This window comes from Gopherus evgoodei, chromosome 8 (assembly GCF_007399415.2).
Source record: "Gopherus evgoodei ecotype Sinaloan lineage chromosome 8, rGopEvg1_v1.p, whole genome shotgun sequence".
Taxonomy (NCBI): Eukaryota; Metazoa; Chordata; order Testudines; family Testudinidae; genus Gopherus; species Gopherus evgoodei.
The window spans coordinates 28,109,317-28,137,304 of record NC_044329.1 but is presented as its reverse complement, the minus strand read 5'-3'; the positions used below and the strand labels follow the sequence as shown (position 1 = coordinate 28,137,304).

The 27,988-nt window shown below is 39.6% G+C and overlaps 1 protein-coding gene across 1 annotated transcript in view; it reads right to left on the bottom strand.

Annotated features, from left to right (window-relative positions):
• Positions 1–27,988, bottom strand: part of TENM2 (teneurin transmembrane protein 2) — a 1,578,682-nt gene that overhangs the window by 1,287,125 nt on the left and 263,569 nt on the right. The window contains exon 3 of the mRNA XM_030572355.1: positions 9,676–9,750. The gene's annotated coding sequence lies outside the window, so the exon portion shown is untranslated. The remainder of the gene's footprint in view (positions 1–9,675; positions 9,751–27,988) is intronic.

Here is a 27,988-nt window from a genome sequence, read left to right as displayed (position 1 = left end):
CTAGCAAGGCAGACAGGCGGATATGTCAGGGAATTGATATACAGCAGCAGCAAAAATCCCACTCTTGTTAAGACAAAGTGGTATCGTAGCGGCACACAGTTCTGGGTGTCCTGGGCATGGCATCACAATTACCTCACCCACCTTTTCTCTCTAATGCTACTGGGATGTATTTTGATTCAAAACCTCTCAATACCATGGAACCAGAGTGTAGGGAGTCTGCAGCTATTACTCCAACATTCTGGCTGAAGACGACTCTCTGTCAACATTTTCCTCTGCACTCTACCTCTGTGGATTCCTTCTCCCTATCTCCCATCCATGACAACTTGCAGGAAGCCCCACACACCTTGTCTCTGCCTGCTCCATGGGCTAAAATACTCCTGCCCCCACACTTTACCCCATTAGGACTTCTGCAGGCAGCCTCTGCACCACCTGGAATAAATAGTGCTTCAAGTCTAGGAGACAAATGGGGAGGCAGAGACAGCCTCATCCTCCATAGCCTCAGTGAAGTTGTCCTTGGGAAAGTGGCTGGAAGTAGGGTCAGGGTTGAATACAAAAGCTATCTTCCAAGCTGGACTCCCCTTATAACTGTGCTTGAGGGAGTTGACAGGACTGTTAGAGATGAGGTTGCAACACAAGGGCCATGCTGGGCAAGAAGGATGATGCTTCCACTCAAAATTTCATTACAGGCATCAGATGAAAAGGTCATTTGTATGGGACAAGTTAAATGCTACTTAGATATCTGATTTGACATCATCTTAAAGGGCTCACACTCAAAGGCAGCAAAGCAATTAGTCTTTGCTCCCCAGCATACATACACAAATAGAAAAAGTTGACAACCCTGAATTTTCCTGTCTTAGCAGAATCTAAGTGCCCCACAATAACACAATTAAATCAAGTATCACACTAAAAGGATTACTTAGTAATGGCAAAATTTGCTAATTGGCAAGCTCAGTAATGCACTGGCATTGTGATACTGTGCCAGAGACCCAACCTAAGGTTTATATGCTTCCATTTCCCCAGCATATGGTAGGTTTGGTTCCTTTCTGTGAGCATAAATAGGAAGGTGGAGTTTTGCACTCTTCTCATTTCCCATCCTGGACTCTGCACACCTCTGTCTTGTTAGCGCTAATGGACATTTTTGTTATCTTTTATGTGTTTTTAACCTCCAGTGATGATCCTAATTTTGTGTTTACACAATTGATTCTTTTATGTAGTGTTTTACATAACAATCTTAGCAATAGAGAAAGCCACGTACTAAAGGGGAAGAGAAATTAGTTCAGCTCTACAAACACAAACGAAAAAGAATTTTGGGATTAATAAGCATTGAGGTCGCAATTCCAGGTATAGATTTGCATCGTCCTAGATGGAGCTTTCTCAGGAAGTTGGAATAGCTCCCTCAATTCTTGGGTGTGCCTAGGACCTTATGGGTTTCAGCTAACATCTACTCTTTTTGCACAACCAGATAGTATTGCTGGCTAGTGCATGGGTCGTGCAGCGCCATGGCCCAACTCCTCTCTGACCCTTTTGAGTAGGGACACATCACCCCCTGCATTTTCTAGTGGACTGCAATTCAGACTAGTGCTTACACAGGTCTTCTGAGGTTGAGAATCAAAGTCTCCTATGTTTATTCTCACTTCTACTCTGCTCCTGTCTAAAGGCCTGGCAGAATCTGGCTCTTGGAAAGTGAAAAACATGTTCCTATAGGCCATGAACATAAAACAAAAACCGCAAAACCATCTGTGGTTTACAGAACCAACACCAACTGAATCAGATATGATTCTCAGTTTTACGAGAAGTGAATGGGTTGCACTGGTATACAGGAGAGAGGCAGAGCCCATTGTTCAATTTTATATTCACTGACAAAAAACTTTGTTAATGCAGAGTTAAGGTTGCCTAGTATCATGTGCCCTTTCATAACACCAACTTGAACAAAATTCAAACCTTGGAAAAACAGGAAATACTGAGTTAAGGCACACACCAACACAACCTTAATTCTGCCTCCTCTTTGAGCACTGACCCAATATGCTCGTAACAGACAGTCTCACATTCTGCCTTTGCAAATAGTACACATTACTCAGGGAGCAGAACACATGACAATGGGAGAAGAGTGTAATGCCTTGTCTTTGCTAAGGCAAACCTTCTTTACGTGAGCTGTACTGAAAAGAAGCTACTTGCACTTATTCTACTCTCAAACACTGAGCCTATTCCCCAGAAACAACCCCACATTTGCTAAATTTTGCCACTCCTTCACTCTCTTTTATCACCTTCAGTCTTAACCACAAGATTCCTTCTAACTCTATACTTTCACTTATCTGTCACTGAACCCACAAACCACTCTGATATCCCACGTGAATGCTGACAGCATAGGTGCTGGGACTAGGGGTGCTGGGGATGCAGCAGCACCCCCTGGTTTGAAGTGGTTTCCATCATTTACAGGATTTACAGTTTTGTCTAATGGCTTTCAGCACCCCCACTATACAAATTGTTCCAGGATGTCTGACAGTCTCCACGGAAAAGAACTCTGTGCAAGGTACTGACAATTTACAAAAGCCAGTGCAGAAATGAGTCATACTGGATCCCTCAAGGTGCAAAGGCACAGCTTTCCTTTGTGCATAGCCACCCAAAGGATCAGGATCACCTCACATCATGATCACAGCTCTTCATGCTCCTCAAATTAATCCCTCCACCTTTCAAAACAGCTACATCTAATACAGTGCATGCAGCTGGAATGCATGCAGAAAATTCCCAGTAGCTATTGCTAACTTCAGGAGGCAGAGGTAAGGTTCAGTGGGCATGTTCCTAGTTTTCAGAGCTTTGAGTTTTGCTGAACTAGATGTTATGGAAAACCATAAGATACCACCAGGCAACCTTATCTCTGTGTTAATGAAATTTGTCTGTGAATCTAGTAATAATGGAAATTATCATTGTCTATTAAAGTTTTTGTAGGAGATATCATGAGATTGGAGTGATGAAGAGACTTGAGGGAAAAATAAGTACATGGGAAATGGAGGATGTTGATCATTTTTAAAAATGCATTTAACTTAAACCATAAATTTCACTTTACATTATCTTTAAAGAAAAAGTCTATGTAAACTTGATATTTTAGTAGGAACACTTGTCTGATGCATGTTGAATCATCTTTTTGAATCATATTGAATATCTGAATACATACGTGACATAATTATTCTTTTTTGTGTGACAGACCTAAAATGCTTTTTGTGTCTGAAATATTTTGTATTTCATTTTTTATTTTTAAAAAGGAACTGTGTTTTAATGCATCGACGAAGCTTTTATGTGTGAGATTTTTACTCCCATTTCCTTTTGTACAGTTTATTTTCCTGCTTAGTACAACATAATACCCAATTTGTTTTATGTATTCAATTTAGTAATGCAAGCAAGGTTGCAAAGGTCATAAAACACTATGCTGATTCTATAAATTCCATACAAAAACTCCCACTGAAATGACTTTCATCAAATACAAAAAATCCAAGGCAATTCACAATGCTAACACGAAAAGCATAAATCCAGGAGTTCATCTAACTTTCCAGGACCGTAACAGGCAAGGGAGTCCATGGTGACATTGCAATTCATTGCACCATTGCCACCTGTCTCCTGTAAGAGGCAAGCTGAATTTTCAAATGAATGCAAAAATTCACTGGAACCTAAGTGAGAAGATCTCAGCACATGTGCAATGTTTCATGTTGATTTTCAAGGGATTAGCACGTTAGCTGAGGAAATCTAAGTAAACAAACATTCTGGAAGATCAGTGAACAATGAACAGTAATAAGCCAGCTATAATTAGTAATAAAGGCCTTAAAATAACTGTATCCTCTTGAGATACTGTTGGTTGAATCCTTACTGTGTTCTGGAAATAATAGAATAATTTTTTCCCAGTGTAACTAAAAAGGTAATTAAAAGCTTATTTATTATCAAAGACAACCTCAAGGTTATAACGTAAGTAGCTGGCTGTGAAGTATTCCCATCAAAATCATTTGAAAGGTTCTGCCCTACTCACCAGGTGGTAGGAGGGCAGAAGCCAAAGAGAAATCAGATATTTTTTTTCAGCTTTAAAAGGGGTTATATATGAGGAAAGATTCAACAAAATTGTAATTAGTTAGTTTCGAGAGAAAGGTAATTAACAAGGCGCTTGACAGAAGAGTTTAAGCGTAGTTAGCTCAGGGATATTATAAAATTAAGTTTAATGATCTATTTAAGGTAGCTTGAAAGACTAGAACACTACAGAGCAAACAGTGGATGCCATTAAAGAGTCACCATTTGCCAATATGTACCACAATTTTACCACAATTATTTCTTATTCCCTCCATCATAGCAACTTTGCCCCAAGTGTATGGAAAAATGGACACTGCTGCTGTTGGAACTGCAACTGTTGACTTCTAAATATTTTTATTTCCATTTTAAATAGTTTTATTCTGTTTTACAGTGTCTTCAAATGCTTCCGGAGGGGAGGGGAGGGGAGGAGGTACTTTATATAATTATTGAGATTCTTTAAATTTTTTTTAATGAGGTAGTAAAAAAACAGTACATCAACCCATTCCACACATCACAGACCCACGGCCTACTTCTGGGCCTATACCACTAATATATAATGTAGGTCTTGTATATACGGTGCTTTATGCATGAGAACCTGGAGTTTAAATCTACAGCACAGTAGCGGGTTGTGCACTAAGTGCACAGTAGCGGGTTGTGGACACTGCTGTGATACATTAAAAGTTTTGTAGTGTGCTCTGACATATTGCATTAGGTCCAAGTGCACTGTGATAAGCAGCAGGGTCCACATGCTCACTTAGTGCACAGCAGGCTGGTGTATTGTAAATCCACACCCTGCCTTGCTGCGCACTGAGTGGTCACATAGACAAGCCCTATAGAATATAGTTCCTGATAAATATGGAGTTAGTACTCTATTATGAATTTCATCATGTGTTTTCAAACCAGTTTAACCAGACTTAATTTGGTTTAAACATACCCGCAAACACCTACCCATATAAACAAGCCTCTAAGGCCTCAATAAGCACTCCACTGATAGATCCCTATACTTATGAAGAACTCAATACAGGATCAGGGATCTGTGACATTACAGAGATGATTTCTCTGGTAGGTGACACTTCCATTCCCTGTTCTTTATCTGTTCAATTGACAAAGAGAGTCTCCAGGGCTGCTACAATCCAACACCCTCTGCTATCTATCTTCCAAGAACAATCTCCACTTTAAAGATCAATTTAAAATACTGCCAGACACACTACATACAACACCCTGCAAAAAAACAAACAACCGAAAAACCAATATCCCCACAACCTACATTAAACATGATTAAAGTTGCAAAGTCAAGCACTCAAAAGGTTGAAATTGCCAGAGTTAAGGTCACTTGTGAACTTTAATTTGGCTCCCTTATGCATAAACAGTATGATACAGTATTTAACTACATGATCACATAGTTTTCTACTATTTTTTGGAAATAAACAAAAGACAACTGAATTTTATAATGGACAGTGACAGGCAACCTTAACTATAGGTGTCATTCCTGTGCTATGTATATTTGTGAAAAACACACTTTCACAGAAATTTGCCCTAACTGTAAGAACATATCACAGCAAGCAGTGTCAACATTATATATATAATTTTCTAATTCTGCTATAATTCAATAAGATAAAAGACACAAGAACATGCAGGAAGATAAAAAATTGGAACAACTTTCTCCTTTGATTAGCTATTTTCCTTTTTTTTTTTTTGCTCCTGAGTGGGTAATAATTTCATGTCAAAGAATAAGTTGGCTTCAAAGTAAATTATATGTAGTGGATAAATTATTATATATTTTGTATATACACATTGGTCCAGATTCTTTAGTTCACTAAGGCTTGTTTGTGCTCCATATGAATCTAAAAGTGGCCAGTGATGATCAGTGGCTAGAGTTCAGTGAATTTAATATAGCGGAATCAGTGCTGGCTTCTATGCCAGCTGACCTCTCTTCTCCCAGGTTAAGAAGCTGGAAGGGAATGTGTTAGGGATGTCCCAGGCAGAGTGTGAGTGAGAAAGAGAAGGCAAGAGGCATGGCAGAGTGGAGCTATGCGACATCTGATCCTCCAGTGGCCCAGATGGACTTTCCACCGGTGGTGCAATAGAGCTGCTCCTGTGACTTTTAGTGTTGGTGCCTGTGGGCACTTACTTGTTTTCAACAGATTTATTGGCTAAAATCTGATAAATCAAAGTGGCGATCCCAGATGAGTTTTTGTCTCCAAACTGGTGCCCTCATAAACAATGTGATTTACTTATGGAAAGAATTAATATAATTAATTTTTTATTGGTAAATCATTACTGATGACCTTTTGGTGACCTATGATACACATAAAGGTTTAAAATCTTTCTCCTCTTGTAATTTACAGTGCATAATTAATGAGCACACCAAATTTCAATATCATAGCTGAGAAAGACATGTGAGCATGTGAAACCTGATAAGAAAGAATGGTGATATTTCAATGGCTGTTGATCAAGTCAAGTCAGATCAAGAATTTTTGTTCATGTACTCTATGACCCATAATGAAAGAGCATACCAGATTTCAAGATTCTTGATCAATGTGAACATGAAAATTAATTGTCAGCCATGCTACAGAATAATCACTTGATGTCTCATGATGCTGGTTTTCCATCATCAATTGTTCTTATCCTATGGCTTTCTAGGATGCCACAAACTTTTATTTTCCTTCATGAAGGTGAGTTAATTTTGTTCCTAGCAGTCTCTAATAACTCCTTTTCTGTAGTCTATGCCCAAAATGTCTTAATTCCTATTCTTTTCAATTATTTCAAATACGTTTTCTTTTATTTGTAGCACTGCATTTTGTTGTGCCGCCTCTTTGTCACTACCCAGAAATTGCAATAAAGCTGCAGTCTAGACCTGGACAGGAACCAGATATTTTGTTTCACAGGGAACTCAGTGATTGTGCCTTTTTTTCCTGTTCCAAATTCATCAGCACCAACAACCCATCCTCAAAATTTCCTGTCAAACAAAATAAAAACAAAAAGCTAGTTTCAGGTCTCTTAAAATACTTAATCCTGATTTGACTTTTTTATTTCATATTATATAAATATTATATTATATAAAAGAAATTGAAACAGAAAGTAATTTTGAAATGTAAAATTGAAACATTCTATTCCAAAAAGATCAAAATACATTTTTGAGATGATGAAAATGTTTTTTCCCTCAATTTTTTTTGACAAAGATTTGTTGCAATCAAAATATTTCTGTGAAACTTTTTACTTAGACAAACTGACATTTTATGATGAAAAAATATTCCATCAGAGAATTTCCACCCATCTGGAGTGCATAGGCTGTCTGCAGGTCTTCACTCAGCAGCTCTTCACAGCCTTCATTTGTAAGGAATCCCATGGCCGTGTGCTACCTTCAGGCTTTCTTCCACAGACACAGATGAAATCATGGAAAACAACATTCTCAAGCATATCTAGTTGAGTTTCCAAATGCAGACATGGGAACCTCTAAAGTACTTGCCTTGCAAGAAAGGAGTATAATGAACTTCAGTGGGAAACCTGTGACAACCAGTCAGCTTTCCCTATTTGTCCTAAGTATCATTGGCTTCTGCAGCCAGGCTCTCTCTGATGTTTCCCTTTTCTAGCAAACCATAACACTAGAGAGCCAACAGAGAAGAATTAATTATACTATGGAAATGCACTTGAACATTAGAAAAAAAGTCAGTATTTCAACAACAAGCAGTCATGAAATGCACAATCATCTTGTTGCATTGCCCCAAACAATATATTCATTATAAAAATAATAGCCAATGCATGAACTTAAAAGAGTTATAATTATGCTACCCATTTTGAATTCCCTATTTTTAACCAGCAACAATAGGAGTATGGATATGGCATACCCATTTTTACCTGGTTAATTTGAATAATGCTACATCCTTTGTGTAAAATGATAGAAGAGATTCTTTATTAAAAAGAGACTGTGATGACTAGCTATAGCAGGTGACATAAAGAATTTCAAACAAAAATGTCAGAATTCATGTGTTGTCTTAATTTAGACAAATGCAACTGAAACCCTGCTAGATTTTTACATTGCATTCTGATTGGCTCTGAGAACATGAAGCCAACAATAACACAACTGATACCAGAGCCTTCGCACCCCAAATCACAAAAGATATCAGCATAACTTCGAACAGAAGGGACCCTCACGATCATCTAGTCTCACTTCCCGTGAAACACAAGGCAAAGAATGATACCAAGTAATTTCTGCATCAAACTCAAAACTCCTGTTACCATTTTTTTTTAAAGTTTAACATACTTGATGAGTTTAAATCAGATAAACACCTGTTGCCTGAATTCAGAGGCATCAAATTAGGCTGAAAAAGCTTTTGGAAATGTAAGAGTGATGAAAGAGGCTTATCCTACACATCTACTATCTTAGTACTGATACAGGGTCACTTCATGAATAAAGAGCATAAACCTGCCACCAAGAATAGTAATCACAATTAATCCTGAGAATTTTGTTACTAGAAAAGGAAGCCAAAGAGTACAGTAGATGAGACAAGAAGCAACCAGCATTACTAATAATATCAGCTTAAATTGCAGAGGCCATACACATCACTAAAAGGACACATACCACACAGATAAAGATCAGGCTGAATACTTGGAACAGACAGGGCAAAAGAGGCAAGGATCATACAAGTGAAGAAATGAAACAGTAAATGTGAAGACTAGGATGCAAAGTGGAAGCTGTGGATGATATTAACCTCTTCCCCTCCAACAAGATTTGTAGAGATATTTACCATCAAGACTGAGGGCTTTGGCTACACTTGCAAGTTACGGCGCATTAAAGGAGCCCCGGGTGCACTAGCTCACTTCCTGTCCACACTGGCAAGGCACGTAGAGCGCTCTGACTTTGTGGCTACAGCACTGCTGGTACTCCACCTCGGCGAGTGGAATAATGTTTGCTGTGCCCCTGCTGGAGCACCATGGCGCCAGAGTGGATGAGGTGTTGCATTACTGCACACTGATCAGCCTCTGGAAATGTCCCATAATCCCCTTAAATCAAGTGGCCACTCTTCTCATTGTTTTGAATTCACTGTAGGAATGTGGATATGCCTTTTGAAAGCTACGTTTCTGCTGCTGGCTGCTTATCTTATCCGAGACAGATAAGTGTGCTCCAAGACAGCTTAGTGTGGAATGCTGTGTGAGAGAGAGAGAGGTGAGAGGGACAGGAGGTCTGCTGCTGTCTGAAATTTCAAGACAGCATGCTGACATACTCTTAGCCCCTCAAAATCCACTTTCTCTCCCCTTACATACACACAACACACTCCCTGTCACATTCCACCCCCACACCCCATTTGAAAAGCACATTGCAGTCACTTCCATGCTGGGATAGCTGCCCATAATGCACCGCTCCTAATGCCACTGAAAGTGCCGGAAATGTGGCCACACCAGTGCACAAGTAGCGTCAATGTGGACAGACTGCAGCGCATTCCCTGCTGCACTCTCCAAAGGTGGGTTTAACTCACAATGCGCTACATCTGCAAGTATAGCCATGCCCTGAGAGAGAATACTGCTGCTGGTGATGAATATTGCAGTATACAGAATTCTTGCTGAGCAAGAAACAGTTTCAGCAATTTTATTTATGACACACTTTCTGTCATTCATAACGATTACCTTAGAGGAGACTTTCAGCAGAGGATGCACTGTGAAAACATTTCACAGAGAGGTGTTTGGATGTCTTCGTCGAATCTGAAAAACAGAAAATCACTAGTTAAAGCCATCAGCTTATGACACAATGGTAGCACTGGAAAAAAGTGATTGAAAATATCCACAGAAGAAATCTGCTCACTGCACAGAGAATGTGACAAAGAGAGAGGTAGATTAGTGGGTTTATCTCAGAAGTGACAGATTTCTACATTTCAGAAGTGCCATGCTGAAGTGGGTAATGGAGGGGCTCACATGAACAAGAAGAACCTGTGGTTCACCAGTAGCCATGGGTTTTGATTTTCAGTTAAACTCAGTTCTGAAATTGTAAGATTAACCCAATAAAGCAATTTTTTTTCTTGAATCTCAGGTACTTTTTCTGGGAAGATGGAAGCAGCATTGGAAAGATATCAAAATAATTTAGCAATCTGTAGACAGGTTAGGAAAGTGATGAAATGACAGATGGAATACTTACATTTCTAATCTCCCTTATACAAATTAAAAAATAGAAGCGGATTCTGCTGGCAAGTGACTTGGTCTTATATGCAGCTTGAAGGCTGCATATTCTTTTCATTCATCATTTAAAGACAGATCATCAGGAAGTCATTACACTGCAAAGAGTGGGCCTTTGTACAAATGTGATATAATTGAGCGCAGCAATATGCAAATATCACAGATAATAAAACAGAAAATGGTTTGCAGTATTGGACTTGTCCTTTGTGTGCATTATAGTGCCAGGTTTAATCCTGTCAGCAAAACTAAAGGAAAGAAACATGTTTCCTGGCCCCTGTATAAAATAGATGTTGGCAGCTTGGAACTGGCTTTGAAAACTAATGTTAAGTTTTGAAGTAGTCCTCTTTTTATGGCAAGTTTCAGTGGTTAGTGAAACTTGAGATGTAACCAAAATTCCAGAGCCAAATACTGTACCCTAAACTTTTGAAGAGGTTTATACTCCTCAGAAAACGGAGTTCAGGGGATCTCCCAGTTTCTCAAAGAGACAATATTTAAGGCACAACAGCAAACTATCCCAATATGAAGGAGAGATAGGAATAATAATGAGAGGTCAATATGACTGCATCAGGAGCTCTTTAGTGACCTGAAAATCAAAAAGGAATCCTATAAAAATTGGAAACAAGGACTAATTGCTAAGGAGGAGTACAAAAGAATAGTGCAAGCATGTAGGGACAAAATCAGAAAGGCTACGTCACAAAATGAGGCACAGCTAGCAAGGAACATAAAAAGCCATAAGAAATTGTTCTATAAATATATATAGAGCAAGAGAAAGACAAAGGATAGTGTAAGCCCACTACAAAGCAGAGAGGGAGAGCTATTAATTGATGACATCAAGAAGACTGAAATGTTTAATGCCTATTTTGTGTCATTTCAATAAAAAAATTAATTGTGACCAGGTGCTTAATACAATTAATATTAACAACAAGGGGGAAGAAACACAAGCCTAAATAGGGAAAGAATAGGCTAATAAAAGTTTAGATAAATTAGATGTACATTACATTGGCGTGGCCTGACAAAATTCTAAGGTACCTAAGGAATTAGGTTGAAGTAATCTCAGAACCTCTAGCAATTATCTTTGAGAACTCATGGAGGATGGGTGAGGTCTCAGAGAACTGGAGAAGTGCAAACATTGTGCTTATCTTTAAAAAGGGGAACAAAGGGTAGTATCATATGTAACTCCTGTGAGGTAGTTGTCCTGCTATGTTTGGCAAGGTGGAGAACTGTGTCCTGTTTTAGGAGCCACACTTTAAGAAAGATGTGGACAAACTGGAGAAAGTCCAGAGCAGAGCAGTAAAAAAAATAAAAGCTTAGAAAACTTGTACTATGAGGAAAAGTTAAAAAGACTGGGTATGATTTGTACTGAGAAAAGAAGACTTCACATATGTTAAGGGCTGTTAGAAAGAGGTTGGTGATCAGTTGTTCTCCATAGCCTCTAAAGATAGCACAAGTAGTAAACATCCTAATCTGCAGCAAGGGAGGTTTAGATTAGATATTATGAAAATCTTTTTCACTATAAGAATAGTTAAGCACTGGAATAATTTACCAAGGGAGGTTGTATAATACCCATGATGGGTGAGTTATATGAACAGGTGAGATAAACACTTGTCAGGAATGGTGTAGGTATACTGGGTCCAGTCTCAGAGCAGAGCATGGACTAATCACTTCTTAAGGTCCCTTCCAGCACTACATTTCTATGATAGTTGGTTGCTGTGTCTTAAAGTTCACTTCTGAATAGGAGACAGTTACAAGTTTGGAGGTGTAGTGGTAGCATAACACAGAAGTAGCAGTAAAAGGGAGAAGTGAGTTCTAGCTCAAAGCTTATCTTTTAATTCACAGGTCAGCAAATGCTATGGCTTCTTTGGAGGCAGCATAATCAGCTCTTGCAATACCCTGAATCTGATAAATACAATAACAGCTACAATGCCAGGACCACATATCGATGACATAGGCACCATGCAAGGCTCAGTTTTTAAAAGTTGAATAATCTGAACTCTTGCACAGGTGCTTCTTGCACTACTGTTGGTATAGGATAGAGATAGGGCATCATTGTTTGGAGATATTTGTATTCTGATCCCCTTGGCTGTGAGGAAGGGTCTTGCCAACTTGAATCTTTGCATGAGCATGAATGTGGGCATGTGGTTAAAAACAGATGCACAATCAGGACTATTAGTGAGTTGGATCAGCTTGTTGATATCTGAGTAGCAGGAGTACTAGTGCACACTTATTCAAAATAGGTGAACTTACTTTGCTTAATTACAACTCATGGGCTTAAAATTTCTATTCATCCTCAGATATTATTGACTTCATATTTTGATTAGGAAAAACTGATAAAATATAAAGAGAAGAAACAGAAGGAAGCAAAAAAATAATTAATGAAGAAACAGGAAGAAAAACAGAGCAGAGTGAAAGCCAAATAGATACAGAGGTAATGTGTACTGTGATAAAGGAAACGGAGTGGAGGAAAGAAATATCCTGATGAAAAGGTAAATATACCATATCTATATTCTCTATTGAGCTTGAAATGATCTAGCCATGCTTTTGAGAAATTTTGTATTCTTGGTACACAACTAAGGCTGCCCCATAGCTAGAAAATGTGCTTTTATTTTATTTTAATGATGATTGAGGGTGAGAATGAGGAGGTGTAATTCATAACATGGCCTTAAATTAAAAGGAAAAAAGTTTGTGAACTCAATATAGTTTTTTGAAACCCACAAATAGTTTGAGAGATTCACAAAACCTCAAACACCATAAGGGTCACTCATTCCTAGTACATAAAATATTGCTTCTCATTCCCTATTGCGCCTGTCCCACTTCCTTGTTGTAATTAAGTTTTATTTTGAAATTTTAGCAGCATTCCACTCAGACTCAGAAATCTTCTTTTTGACATATGGGCCAAAACCACAAAATTCAGATCTGGAACTAGATGTTAATCTCCCCAAAGGACAAATGTAGTCTGATATGGGTTCAACCAGTTAGACAGAAGGAGTAATAATGAAATCTTCAGACTGAGTTGAGATTCTGAACTTCTACCAAAATCTGGGGGCCAAAGAGCTGAGATTCAGGCCTATTTCACATTTTAATGTGCTAATAAGAACAAAGCTGCTAGATAGTGTGAAGAAAAGCTGCTGGGGACTCACAGCTACTACAGTTGCTGGTGTATTGGCTTTTTTTTTGTGGGATTGCTCAAGAGTTATTTTAAAGCATATTGCTCAGAATCCCAATTAAAGTGATAAAGTGTTGGGAAATCACCTGAAAATTAGTTTTTTACAGTAGCTCTTAATATCCACATAAGCATATTTACAAACACTTATGACACATCTCCGTCAGGATGCATCTCCTAGGAATTAGTTATGAATGATACAAAATAATAGGACATCGTGGTCCCACTATTCTGGGTCAAGTACAGCATTTACCCAATAGGGTTGTAAGATGCTTCATGTTCATTACAATGACAAGTTTCCATTTACCAGAAGATATTAAAAAAGCCCTGTCAATATTATTTCCATCAACATCATTTTCACAAGATTAATAAAAAATTAATGAAGCAGACAGAATGCAGTAATCTGGTTAAATATTAATTTTCTATTTTCTTTAAGAGCCTGTCTGCTGAACTTTGAACACCTACAGCTTACTGACGACATCGCAACACATGTTCCATTACTAATGCTCCCAGTGGCCTCATATACACATTGAGTGTCAGACTGCCTGTGGAGCTGAGCAACCACGAGCAGTTATTCTCTTAGATAAACAGTAGCTGAGCTACTCCAAAGTGATACAATCCACCCAGTAGAAAGTGCAAGCATGTGCACCATTCCTCAGCTCCACAACTGGCAACCTAGTCACCAGAAAGTGATGGTTACACTAATTCCACCATTAATATCTCCTTGAGCAGTGCAGGAACCTACCCCTCGCAGAAGGAAATTTTTATTCAAATTGAGTAGTACCATATACCACCAGTAGTCCCACTGACATTAGGAGGATTATATGCAGAGTAAAATATTAGTCAACCTGAGTAAGGTCATCAAAATATGCCCAAGGAAATGTACTGACAATCTCAAACAACAATGCACCAAATATCTGCACTTTGGCTTTTTTTAAAGGCAAAGAGAGGTTTCTGATGTATTTTATGTGTGGATGTAAAAATAGTGATGGGATGAATCAGAATAACTTTTTATGGTCTGATACTAAGTATTATGATATACTGTTGTTGGATAACACATTCAAATTTGAGTATTAAAACCCATGACACAAAAATCTTCCCTCTTTTCGAACATCATGGGGTTGGTTACTCTGTGGATTTCAGGGTATGCATCCACAACACAGATGCTGTGCCTGGATTTATTCTCCAGTAAACCTATTGTGCTGACTTCCAATCCATACACTCCTCAGGGGAGAGGAGGTTGCTATTCTATTCAGGTTGCTATACAGCCTTCATAACTGTAGTATCTGAATGCCTTCCAACAGTGCATTAAGCGATGTGACTAATATCTGTCTCATGTGGTTTGTTCTCTCTCTCTTATCCTTTCCCCATGGAAAGAATTGTGTGTACAGTGCAATGTTTTGTTTTGGTGTTTCAGTAAGGGCTAGCTATTTTTTGTAAATGCTGCTACGTGTTTATATTACAGAATTCAAGCCACTTGCAGCACAAGACAGTGATGTTTGTCGGGATCTTAGTTCCTGTGGTAGTTCATTCCACAGTATCAGCCCAGACTCCAAGAAAGAGCTCTCTCCTGCACAAATAAGCTCTCTCTTTAGGACAGACATTTCCATTATGCCTGAGGTTAGCCTGAATATAGTGAGGGTAGGAAGACCATGACAGCTATCAGAGATACATATTGCCAGGATTAGGGCAAGTGGACAAGGGTAGATCTGTCACCCTGTGGAGATGCTTTGGTCCTCTGTGTATCCTCTGAGAGCCACAGGTTTTGCTATGTGCCTAGGGTCATGTGTGTGTTTGGATAGCAATACCTCAACATCTTCCATAACCATACAAACTCTACACACAGATTGGACGAGGAGTTGGGAACTCTTCAAGTTGAAATGCTAGGCTTCTAGTGTAAAACCACCTCTCCCATGGGTTTCTCCACAGAACGGAATAATACTATCCTAAATACAGTATACAGTGTAACAGAGGAGATAGAGAACCTTCTGGAGAATCAGAGTAGCCTTTAGTACTTCAAGTTAAGTAGGAAGACATCATTCTTCAGAAAGGAGCTAGTGTCTGTTGTCAGACTTCACTTCCTGAAAATCAGGCTCTACAGTGTTGGGAACAGTATAAATACCCTATATATAATAGAATTATTTAGCACAGCCTGTAGGACTGGAAGTGACCTTGACAGGTCATCTAGTCCAGTCCCCTGCACTGTGTCAGGACTAAGTATTACCTATTCTAGACCATTCCTGAGAGTTGTCTAACCTGTTCTTAAAAACATCCAATGACAGAGATTTTACAAACTCTTTAGGTAATTTGTTCCAGAACTTAACTTCTCTTACAGTTAGGAAGTTTTTACGAAAGTCTAACCTAATCTACTTTATTGCAATTTAAGAATATTACTTCTTGTCTTATTCACAGTGGTTAAAGAGAACAATTTATCTCTCTCCTCTTTATAACAATCTTTTATGTATTTGAAGACGTGTCACGTCCCCTCTCAGTTTTCTTTTCTCCAGACTAAACAAACCAAATGTATTAAATCTTTCCTTGTAGGTCATGTTTTTTAGACCTTTAATCATTTTTGTTACTCTACTCTGAACTTTCTCCAATTTGCCCACAACTTTCCCAAAGTACGGTGCCCAGAACGGGACACAACACTCCAGTGAAAGCCTTCTCAGCGCTGAGTAGATTTGAAGAATTACTTCTTGCATCCTGTTACATCTCAAAATGATGTTTTCTTTTTTTTGTAATAGTATTACATTGTTGACTCACATTTAGTTTGAAATCCACTATAATTGTCAGATCCTTCTCTGCAATACACCTTAGGCAGTCATTTCCCATTTTGTATTTGTGAAATTGATTATTCTTTTGTAAGTATAGTACTTTGTATTTTTGTGCTTATTGAATTTCATCCTATTTATTTTAAACAATTTCTCCAGTTCGTCACTTTGAACCCTAATCCTATCCTCCAAAGCACTTGCAACTCTTCCCAACATGATGATATCCACGATCTTTATAAGTGTACTCTCTATGCCATTATCCAAATCATTTATGAAGATATTGAATAGAACTGGACGCAGGACAGATCCCTGCAGGACTTCCCTGATATGCCCTTCCAGCTGATAACTACTCTCTGAGTGTAGTTTTCCAACCAGTTGTGAACCCACTTTATATTAGGTTCATCTATATACCAAATCTTACAATACAATATTGCACTAAAGTTGAGATATGTCACATCTACTGCTTCCCCATCCCTCCCCACAAAGCTTGCTACCCTGCCAAAGGAGGATATTAGGTTGGTTTGACATGATTTATTCTTGATAAGTCCAGTTAACTGTTACTTATTACCATATATTCTTCGAGGTGCTTACAAATCGAATGATTATTTGCTACATTATGTTTCCGGGTACCGAAGTTAAGCTGACTCGCCTATAATTCCCTGGGTCATCCTTATTCTCCTTTTTATTGATATGCATTTTTATTTGCCCTTATGCAGTCCTTGAGTATCCTGTCCTCCATGAGTTCTCAAAGATAATCGCTAATCAAAGAGCTCTTTTCAGCCAATTCCTTAAGTATTGTGAGATATATTTAATCAGGCTCTGCTGACTTGAAAACATATCACTTGTCTAAGTAATTCTTAACTTGTTCTTTTTCTACTTTAGCCTCAGATTCTATGCCATTTACACTGATGTTTATTACGTTAGTCATTCAATCACTGTTAATTTTTTGGTGAAAACAAACAAAAAAGGCAGTCAACACTTCAGCCATTTCTGCTTTTTCTGTTATTGTCTTTCCCTCCTCATTGAATAATGGCCCTACCCAGTCTTTAGTCTTCCTCTTGCTTCTCAGGTATTTGTAAATGTTTTGTTACCTTTATGTCTCTAACTAGTTTAATCTCATTTTTTTGCCTTGATCTTTCCAAGTTGGTCATTACATTCTTGTTTTTTTTTTAATATTAATCCTTTGCAATTTGAGCTAGTTTCCAATTTTTGCATGACCCTTTCTCAAGTTTCAGGTTATTGAAGATCTCCTGGTTAAGCCTATATTTCCTATGCATTGGGATAGTATGCTCTTGTGCCCCAATAATGTTTCTTTAAAAAATTGCCAACTCTCCTGAACAGTTTTTTCCCTTAGACTTGCTTCCCATGGGATCTTACCTATCAATTTGAGTTTGCTGAAGTCCGCCTTCTTGAAATCCATTGTCTTTATTTTGCTGTTTTCTCTCCTAACATTCCTTAGAATTATGACCTTTGTCATTTCATAATCACTTGCACCCAAACTGCCTTCCTCCTTCAAATTTTTAACTAGTTCCTTCCTGTTTGTCAGAATCAAATCTAGAGGTTATTCCCTTCTGTAATAAAAAGTTGTCTCCAATGCATTCCAAGAGCTTGTTGGATAATCTGTGCCTTGCTGTATTGTCTTCCCAACAAAAGTCTGCATAGCTGAAGTCCCCCATCACTGTCAAGTCCTGGTGTTTACCTCAGAGGGATATTGTGAAGAATAATTAGTTAATGTTGGTAAGTGCTTTGAAGATTAGAAGTGTGATATAAGTGATAATTAGTATTTCACTTTACAGTCAATAAAGCTTTTATCATGTTTGCAGAATTATCAGAGTACCACACACATACTATCTGAAGCAGCAAGTCATTTATTAAGCATGCTTGGAGAAGCAACTTATACCTATGTGCCTATTGTCAAAAAGCCTTGCAAACCAAAAATCATACATCTTCTTTTGTAATATTCAGTGATCCAGATGGCTGTGAGAATGAGAAAAGATGAGGTAATGGCCATTGTGTTCTGGGCCCTCATGTCTGCTGAGACTGAAGAGCTGCTGTTTTCAACGTTAGCATTATCTGCAGGCAAACTCAGTGACGTATGTCTACAATCACAGTATATGGATAAAAATCTGAGTGGGGAAAGTTGGTACTGAGGTTCTAACAGTTCTATTAGTTGTCCAAAGTCCAAATCTTCCATGGAAGAAACTGGCTACTTATCCATCATTCTCTTCAGGGAATCCATCCTAAACGGCTTCTTCAAGAAACCTTTCTTCTTGCTGTTTATAGCTGGAATGAAATTCTGACTTCACAGTGCTCTCTGTTACCACTTTTCATGATTCTATCATATGCTTCCAGATGCTTAGTCTTAACTTGCTTTCTCTAAGCAGATGTATTATACAGTAGCCAGACATAACATCCCATTCCCTCAAGAAATGTCTGCAAGACAGCATTTACATTTAGCTTTAGCGGGTTTACTTTGACTTATCCAGAAAAATCTTCAATACACATAACCAAGCTCCATTGCTTCTCTCACTTATTTTGTCTCCTCAGAGTCAAAATGAAAGTCTCACAAGAAATGAGCAGATTGGCTTGTTTTAAACACTGATTGGCTGATGATAGGTGACTGAGGTTTGAAAATTAATGGAAGTAATTCAGTATGGAAACAACTATGAGCTATTCCAAACAGCCTGCTTTTCTGCATAGACTGCATCCTGGTCAGACATTTGTCCCATGTATGTAATAAAAGTAGCATTTGTTCTTTTAGACAGCTTGTTCCTAACTAGTGGTATGTAAAATTAAATTTAAAATTAACTTTTTTCTTTTGCTTTCATTTTCTCTTTGCAGTGTTTTGGATACATAACCATCAGAAGGAATGGTACCATATTCACACTAAAGGATATCCCACTTAATGATATGTGACAGCCTTTAACACAAATAACAGGCTCCAAGCTGCATGGCTGTGTTTTATTACATGCAACGCTGACTTATACACATAGTTGGAGAACTTGTGTGATTTCTGCAGAGATCATTGCATTAATCCTTACTTAAAGTAAAGTATAACATCAGTATTAGTGATTACCAATAGTTACCATATCAGTTATACAGTATCAGTCAATCTGCATTTTGGATTATCTAACTTATTTTTCTGAGACTGAAAATGATTGCATTTTGTCTATACTGCCCCTCATTTCCAACACGAAATGCCAATGGTATGTGGGGTTGGGAGAAGAGAAGCAAATCTGACAGCCTGCCATTCATTTATAACAAAGTACAGGAATAATTATATGGGAATGCAAAAACAGTTTTGCATTTCAATAGAAAAACAATGAAAATTGAATGTTTGCACAGGCAGATGATAATCATTTAGGGCCCATCTCTGCTCCCATTGAAGCCAATGGCTAATCTGCCTTTGACCTCAACTTTTCAGGTTTGGGCTTTTACTTAGCACAAGGAGGCAGATTCACAGGTAAATTTCAGGGATGCTGGAATGATCATATTCATATATAAATTAACTGCCCTGGGGGAATTCTGCATCCCATGGGGGCACAGAATTCATACCTTCTGCAGATTTCTTGGCTCCTCACAAAAAAATGGGGGAGCTAAGAAATCTGTGGGGAACACACGACCCTTCCCTGGCAGCCCGGGCGCATCTGCTGGGAGCAGCTGGCAGCAGAGAGAAGATCACTGTGGGATGGAGGTGGAGAGAAGGACAGAGGCTATACATTTTATATAATATATAAAAATTAGATTTAATGAGACTAGTGAACCTACTGTGCTCTGAAAATTTAGCCTTTAAACCTGATTCCGCAAACCCTTATACATGTGCTTTTTTTCTGTAAATGCATAAGTGTTTGTGGGATGGAGGCTTTAGTTTCTAACTTTCAGACCACCCTCAGACACTAAAACACTTTTCAATACCAAATTAGGCAAAGGAACTACAGAAACTTATACATATACTAGGCTTGTACTAAAAATGAGGGGACAATTCGCCTTTTATTCCCTCATTCCCCTCCATCTTCCCTCCCCTTTTTAGTCTCTATAGGTTTCATCTATAGACTAGTAACTCTTTGCATGGGGACGGGGTGCAGAGGAAAGCGGACTAGAAATCTGGTAAGTCCTATAGGTTCTGGGAAGAGGGTGTCACTCAAAATATACTGTTTCTCAAGGCTACTATCATAGTATAATTCCCAATTCTGGACATTAGCGTCCAAAATAAGGGTACTAGCATGAATTCCCCTAAGCTTAATTACCAGCTTAGATCTGATAGGCTGCAACCAATCAGAACTTAGAGTAGAGCGCCTGATAGACTCTGGTCTCCCCCAAAAACCTTCCCTGAGGGTCCCAAGACCCAAATTCCTTGAGTCTTACAACAAAGGGAAATAAACTATTCCCTTTCCCCCTCCCTTCTCCCTCCCAGCTCCTTCCTGCCCTGGGAACACTAGGAGATTGCCTGATTCAACTTCTTGAATCACCACACCGAGAGGAGTGTTACCTTCCCCCTCCTTTCTTTCCCCTCCCCCAGAGGCCATACAGATCCAAGCTGCATGAATCTAACACAAAGAGAAAAGTTATCCTTCCCTTCTCCCCACCAATTTCCTGGTGAGTACAGACACAATTCCCTTGAACCTTAACTAGGAGAAAAAAATCAAACAGGTCTTAAAAAGCAAAACTTTTAATAAAAAAGAAAGAAAAAGTAAAAGGTTTATCTCTGCACTTTAGATGGTAAAAAGTTACAGGGTCTTTCAACTTATAAACAATAGAAAGAAACTTTCTCCAGCAGAAACACCATTTAAGCTACTTCCAGCAAGTACCCATATGTAAATGAAAAAAAAACAAATTAAAAGTCTATGACCGCCTTTTCTTACTTACAATTCTGAATAGATAAGAGACTGTAGCAGGGAGATTGGCAGAAACCTGGTTGCACCTCTAGTCCCATCCAGGACCCAGAGAGAACAAAGCCAAACCCCAAACCCACAAACAAAGGCTTCCCTGCCATGAGATTTGAAAGTATCTTGTCTTCTGATTGGTCCTCTGGTCAGGTGTTTGGGGTCCCTGTTTGTTAACCCTTTACAGGTAAGAGAGACATTAACCCTTAACTATCTGTTCATGACAGCTACCTCAGGAATTTTGCCTGCCAGTCAGAGCCATTTTAACCCAGAAAGGTACAGCACGAGCCAGCTACACAGTCAAAGTGGCTAGTCAGTTCAATATGTAATTTTTGTGTAATAAAACAAACAAACAAAAAGATGACAGGTTTCAGAGTAGCAGCCGTCTGTATCCACAAAAAGAACAGGAGTACTTGTGGCACTGCCAACTCTGTCCACGTATCTATTCAAATAACATCGTCATAGGACCTAATCACATCAGTCATGCCATCAGGGGCTCATTCACTTGCACATCTACCAATGTGATGTATGCCATCATGTGCCAGCAGTGCCCCTCTGCCATGTACATTGGCCAAACCGGACAGTCTCTACGCAAAAGAATAAATGGACACAAATCTGACATCAGGAATCATAATATTCCAAAACCAGTAGGAGAACACTTTAACCTGTCTGGTCATTCAATAACAAACCTGAGGGTGGCAATTTTGCAACAGAAAAGCTTCAAAAACAGACTCCAATGAGAAACTGATGAACTCGAATTGATATGCAAACTAGATACAATCAACTTAGACTTGACTAGACACTGGGAATGATTGAGCTATTACAAACATTGAATCTATCTCCCCATGTAAGTATTCTCACACTTCTTATCAAACTGCCTGTACTGGGCTATCTTGATTATCACTTCAAAAGTTTTTTCTCTTACTTAGTTAGCCTCTCAGAGTTTGTAAGACAGCTCCCACCTTTTCATGCTCTCTGTATGTGTATATATATCTCCTCAATATATGTTCCATTCTATGCATCCGAAGAAGTGGGCTGTAGCCCACGACAGCTTATGCTCAGATAAATGTGTTAGTCTCTAAGATGCCTAACACAAGCAAACAAAAAAATAATTTCAATGTGATGACCTTATTTCTTCAGAATACATCTTAAAAAAAGATGGGGAGAGGTGAGTAAGTTAGAGGAAAGAAAAAGAAACTCTGCTTCTGATGTGCTCATAATAAAAACTGCCTTTGGAAGAATGGTGTCCCTAGCCTCTGTTTATCAGAGGATGGAGACGGATGGCAGGAGATCATTGCCTGTTAGCTTCACTCCCTCTGGGATACCTGGCATTGGCCACTGTCGGTAGACGGATACTGGGCTAGATGGACCTTTGGTCTGACCCGGTATGGCCGTTCTTATGTTCTTAAGCCCAGTAATTTAATTAATAACTAAAAATGGAACAACAAAGCATTCAGCGTAAAAGGAAAAGAGTCCACTGATTTCCATAAATGCTCCATTTACAAAACTGTCATTCAGTGCTACAGAGCAGAGTACAGAATGTGGCATTCACACATAAATAACAATAACACCAGTTACTATCCAGTACAAAATCTAAAATTAGTGGTAAAGCTGGAAATGAACTCTAAGTCCATTGCCTTTTTAAGTTGATCAGGAAGTTGAGACAGTAGCTGTGCCCAGCAAGCTCTTCAGTCCTGAGCCCTGTTGTGTCCCCACCCTGCTCTATATGGAGAAGGGGTAAGTGGCGGGGGGGCAGGGGGGACACCCTGAAATTAGCCTCCCCCTTCGCCCCTCCCTTCCCTCACACAGCAAGCAGGAGGCTCCTGGGAGCAGCTCCAATGCAGAGGGCAGGAACAGCACATGGCAGTGGGGGAAGGGACAGATAAATTGCTGGCAATTGATAGCCTGCTGGGCGGCTGCAGCACAGGGAACTAAGGGGAGCGGTGAGCTGATAGGGGGAGCTGATAGGGGAGTTGCCGGTCCACCCTGGTTCCAAGCCCCCAACAGCTAGCTGCCACAGGCTGCTCTTCCTGCAAGCAGTGGACAAAGCAGGCGGCTGCCAAACAATGTTATAAGGGAGCATTGCACAACTTTAAACAAGCATGTTCTTTAAATGATCATCAACGTAACAGTGGTAACCAAGATGACTTTAAGTGAGGAGTTACAGTAGTTGTTTATCCAAGGCTGAAAATATGGACATCAAATGACACTGATTGGTTAAAAGATCCGCCTTGCAGAAAGGGATGGGGGAAGTTGTCTGCTGCAGGTTGACACAGACTGACTGAGAGTTAAGGTCTGCAGGAAGGGCTGTAACTTGGCCACCAAGAAAATTGGCATGGGAGGAGGGGAAGAGGAACGGGGGGTAAGGGAGGAAGCACCAAGTCTAAACCATGTATACCTAGGGTTTTCAGAGAAATGGCAAGCACAGGTAAGACAGTATGGGCAGAGATATTTGTTGTTTTAAATCAATTTCCCTGAGTGCTATGTAGCATTTAGCGAATAAATCACACTTTGTTTTGAAGAAGCTGATTCTGCATTACTGTAACTGTCCACAGCATCCTGAAACGAAAATCTTGATACCAAGCCTGTTTGGGGATTCTCAGGTTTGCAACAAGGGGGCTGCAACTTGGAGCCCAGTCAGAAAGCGGTTGGATCATGGGGTCCCACCTCAAAAAGAAGTGGAGACATGGGTCTGTCACTTGAAAGGCTGGGGGACTGGAGAAGGGTCTTTGAAGGGGCAGCCTATCCAAGTACCATGACAGGTACCATGACCCCCTCCCCCCCAAAAAAGAGGGAAAAGCTTTAATTTGATCATAAATGCTTCCTTCCCTGATAAGGGAACAATGATGCCCTCCATTTCTTAGCTTGATTCAGATCTGGTAAGCAAACAGCCACTCCCTGACAATAGCTACCATTAAACACCAGCCAGTTCAGCTGTGGCTAATTTTAAGAGTCACAGGCCTGGTCCACACTACAGCATTAAATCGATTTAAACAGCGTTAAATCGATTTAACGCTGTACCTGTCCACACTACAAGGCACTTTAAATCGATTTTAAGGGCTCTAAAATCGATTTCTGTACTCCTCCCCAACGAGAGGAGTAACCCTAAAATCGATATTACTATATCGATTTAGGGTTAGTGTGGACAGAAATCGAAGTTATTGGTCTCATTCTTTTACTGAGCTACCCAGAGTGCACCGCTCCGGAAATCGATGGTAGCCTAGGACCACGGACGCACACCACCGAATTAATGTGCCCTAGTGTGAACGCGTAAAATGGATTTTATAAAACCAGTTTTATAAAACTGGTTTTAATAATTTCGATTTTATGCTGTAGTGTAGACGTGGCCACAGGAGCAGCAGTAAGTACTCAATAGGAACTCAGACAGTGAGGTAATTCTGTAGTATAAGACCTGAAGACAGTAGTTTCAGGTTCACTTCTGCTGTGAGCTCCAGAGAAAGACAATAGTCAACAAGAAAGCTCAGGAGTTGTACTCAGTGATTCTGTGATTGTTTAGAATTTTGGGAAGTTTATTTTTCTCCTTAGAAAATGTTTATTTTATGCCTACAAATCAATTTGATCTCCTTTCAAACCTTGCCCGAGTCACTAGGCTTATGGCATAGGGGCAGAATTATGACAAGAATTTTGATCTCCACAGTTGCCACTCTCTCATTCTGAACGCTAGGCAATACTGTTAGCTGAAGAACAATGGAGTATGGTTGAACATGATTTACCTATTGCATAATGCCATTACCAAATGGTGTAATATACAAACATTTTTAAGACCATCTTGGGAAGGAATTGTAGGGCAACATCTTTAAGGGGAAACAGTCAGAGATATTGCTGTTATTCTCTAATTATAGGAAAGTAAGAATGTAAGTATTATAATATTTCAAAACAAACATTTTCTGGATGCATTAGAGATGCAGCATTTGGGTGAGGACTGTTAAGTTTATGATAGGGATATTATACACTGAAGAGAATTTGGTCCATGTGTTTTGGAGATGCTGCCTTTGGAGAAAATAACTAATATTCTTGATTCACATGAGCATTTAAAAATATTAAATAATACTTCTGACAATGGAGACCTTCTGGCTGCAAGGAGGAAACACATTTTGGCAATCATTTCATTAACTATCAGAGGGGTAGCTGTGTTAGTCTGGATCTGTAAAAGCAGCAAAGAGTCCTGTGGCACCTTATAGACTAACAGACGTTTTGTAGCATGAGCTTTCGTGGGTGAATACCCACTTCGTCAGATGCATGTAGTGGAAATTTCCAGGGGCAGGTATATATATGCAGGCAAGCTAGAGATAATGAGGTAGTACATCAGGGAGGATGAGGCCCTGTTCTAGCAGTTGAGGTGTGAAAACCAAGGGAGGAGAAACTGGTTTTGTAATTGGCAAGCCATTCACAGTCTTTGTTTAATCCTGAGCTGATGGTGTCAAATTTGCAGATGAACTGAAGCTCAGCAGTTTCTCTTTGAAGTCTGGTCCTGAAGTTTCTTTTGCTGCAGGATGGCCACCTTAAGGTCTGCTATAGTGTTGCCAGGGAGGTTGAAGTGTTCTCCTACAGGTTTTTGTATATTGCCATTCCTAATATCTGATCTGTGTCCATTTATCCTTTTCCGTAGCAACTGTCCAGTTTGGCCGATGTACATAGCAGAGGGGCATTGCTGGAGTATGATGGCATATATTACATTGGTGGACGTGCAGGTGAATGAACCGGTGATGGTGTGGCTGATCTGGTTAGGTCCTGTGATGGTGTCGCTGGTGTAGATATGTGGGCAGAGTTGGCATTGAGGTTTGTTGCATGGATTGGTTCCTGAGCTAGAGTTGCTATGGTGCGGTGTGCAGTTACTGGTGAGAATATGTTTCAGGTTGGCAGGTTGCCTGTGGGCAAGGACTGGCCTGCTACCCAAGGACTGTGAAAGTGTGGGATCATTGTCCAGGATGGGCTGTAGATCCCTGATGATGCGTTGGAGGGGTTTTAGCTGGGGACTATATGTGATGGCCAGTGGAGTCCTGCTGGTTTCTTTCTTGGGTTTGTCTTGCAGTAGGAGGCTTCTGGGTACACGTCTGGCTCTGTTGATCTGTTTCCTTATTTCCTCGTGCGGGTATTGTAGTTTTGAGAATGCTTGGTGGAGATTTTGTAGGTGTTGGTCTCTGTCTGAGGGGTTAGAGCAGATGCGGTTGTACCTCAGTGCTTGGCTGTAGACAATGAATCGTGTGATGTGCCCGGGATGGAAGCTGGAGGCATGAAGGTAGGCATAGCAGTCGGTAGGTTTTCGGTATAGGGTGGAGGTAATGTGACCATCATTTATTTGCACCGTGGTGTCTAGGAAGTGGACCTCCCGTGAAGATTGGTCCAGGCTGAGGTTGATGGTGGGGTGGAAGCTGTTGAAATCGTGGTGGAATTTTTCCAGAGATTCCTTCCCATGGGTCCAGATGATGAAGATGTCATCAATGTAGTGTAGGTAGAGAAGGGGTGTGAGTGGACAAGAGCTGAGGAAGCGTTGTTCCAGGTCGGCCATAAAAATATTGGCATACTGTGGGGCCATGCGGGTGCCCATAGCTGTGCCACTGATCTGGAGATATATATTGTCATCAAATTTGAAATAGTTGTGTGTGAGGATAAAGGCACAGTTTATTTCATTAACTGTTGTGAAGAAACCTATACTGATATATTTAAAAGACAATGCTGCTTCAGCTGAGCTAGAGTGGTATGCAAGCCTTTTCTAGATGGCTTCTTATGAGATCGTCACAATTAGGGGAAGGAATGGAGGAAATGTATGTGAGGAGTCTGTGAAGTCTTTTATAGACCTCTTGTTAGAAGTCTCTTCTCAGACCACATTCTACTAGTATAACTTCACTGCACATGTTCGAGCCTACTGTTAGCTCTAGGTGAAGGGATCTATATATGTAAAGCAGATGGAGCTCCTTGAAACAATTATAGTTCATTAATCATCATATAGTTCTGATACTTTGGACTGATCCTACTCTTCATTGACCTCACTGGTAGCAAGGCTGGGCCTAAGCTTGTGCGAGCTTCTGAATTGTTGATAGCGTACAGTAACTCTTTACTTTAAGTCATCTTGGTTAACGTTGTTTCGTTGTTATGTTGCTAATCAATTAGGAACCTGCTCATTTAAAGTTGTGCATGCTCCCTTCGGACATCGTTTGGCAGCTGCCTGCTTTGTACCACTGCGTGCAGGAAGAGCAGCCCGTTGCAGCTAGCTGGTGGGGCTTGGAACCAGGGTGGGATCGGCAGCCCCTCATCAGCTCCCTGCTCCCCTAAGTTCCCTGTGCAGCAGCTCCCGGTATTAAATTGTTTGTTAAAACGTATACTCTGTGTGTGCGTGTGTGCATGTGTATATGTATAGTGTATATATCTATATCTATCTATCTATATAGATATAGATATCTATAGTATAGCCTTTTGTCTGGTGAAAAAAAATTCTTTGGAACCTAACCCCCTCATTTACATTAATTCTTATGGGGAAAACTGAATTTGCTTAACATTGTTTGCTTAAAGTCACATTTTCAGGAGCATAACTACAATGTTAAGTGAGGAGTTGCTGGTAATCTTATTTGCTCTTCCTTGGAGATATGGGTTATTATTCTTAATAAATAGAAAATGTGGGTTTGAGAGTTGGTGAGCTGGACATATGAGACTCAGTGAGTTTTTACTTTTAGTACCAAAATATTTCCATTACTTCTTACTTAAAAAAAAACCTCAATAAATCTAATCCCTATTCATCCAGAAACAAAACACTATCATCCTTTTTCAACTCTACTATAATCCTTACCATTTGTATTACTAGATGTGTCACAACATAAAAACCATTATTATAATTTGCATGAACTGGCAAATTCAGCAGACAGGCCCATAATTGAAGGAGAGGAGAACTTTCAACTCCATACAAGAAGATTGCTGGTGCTGTAGTTCATTTGATATAC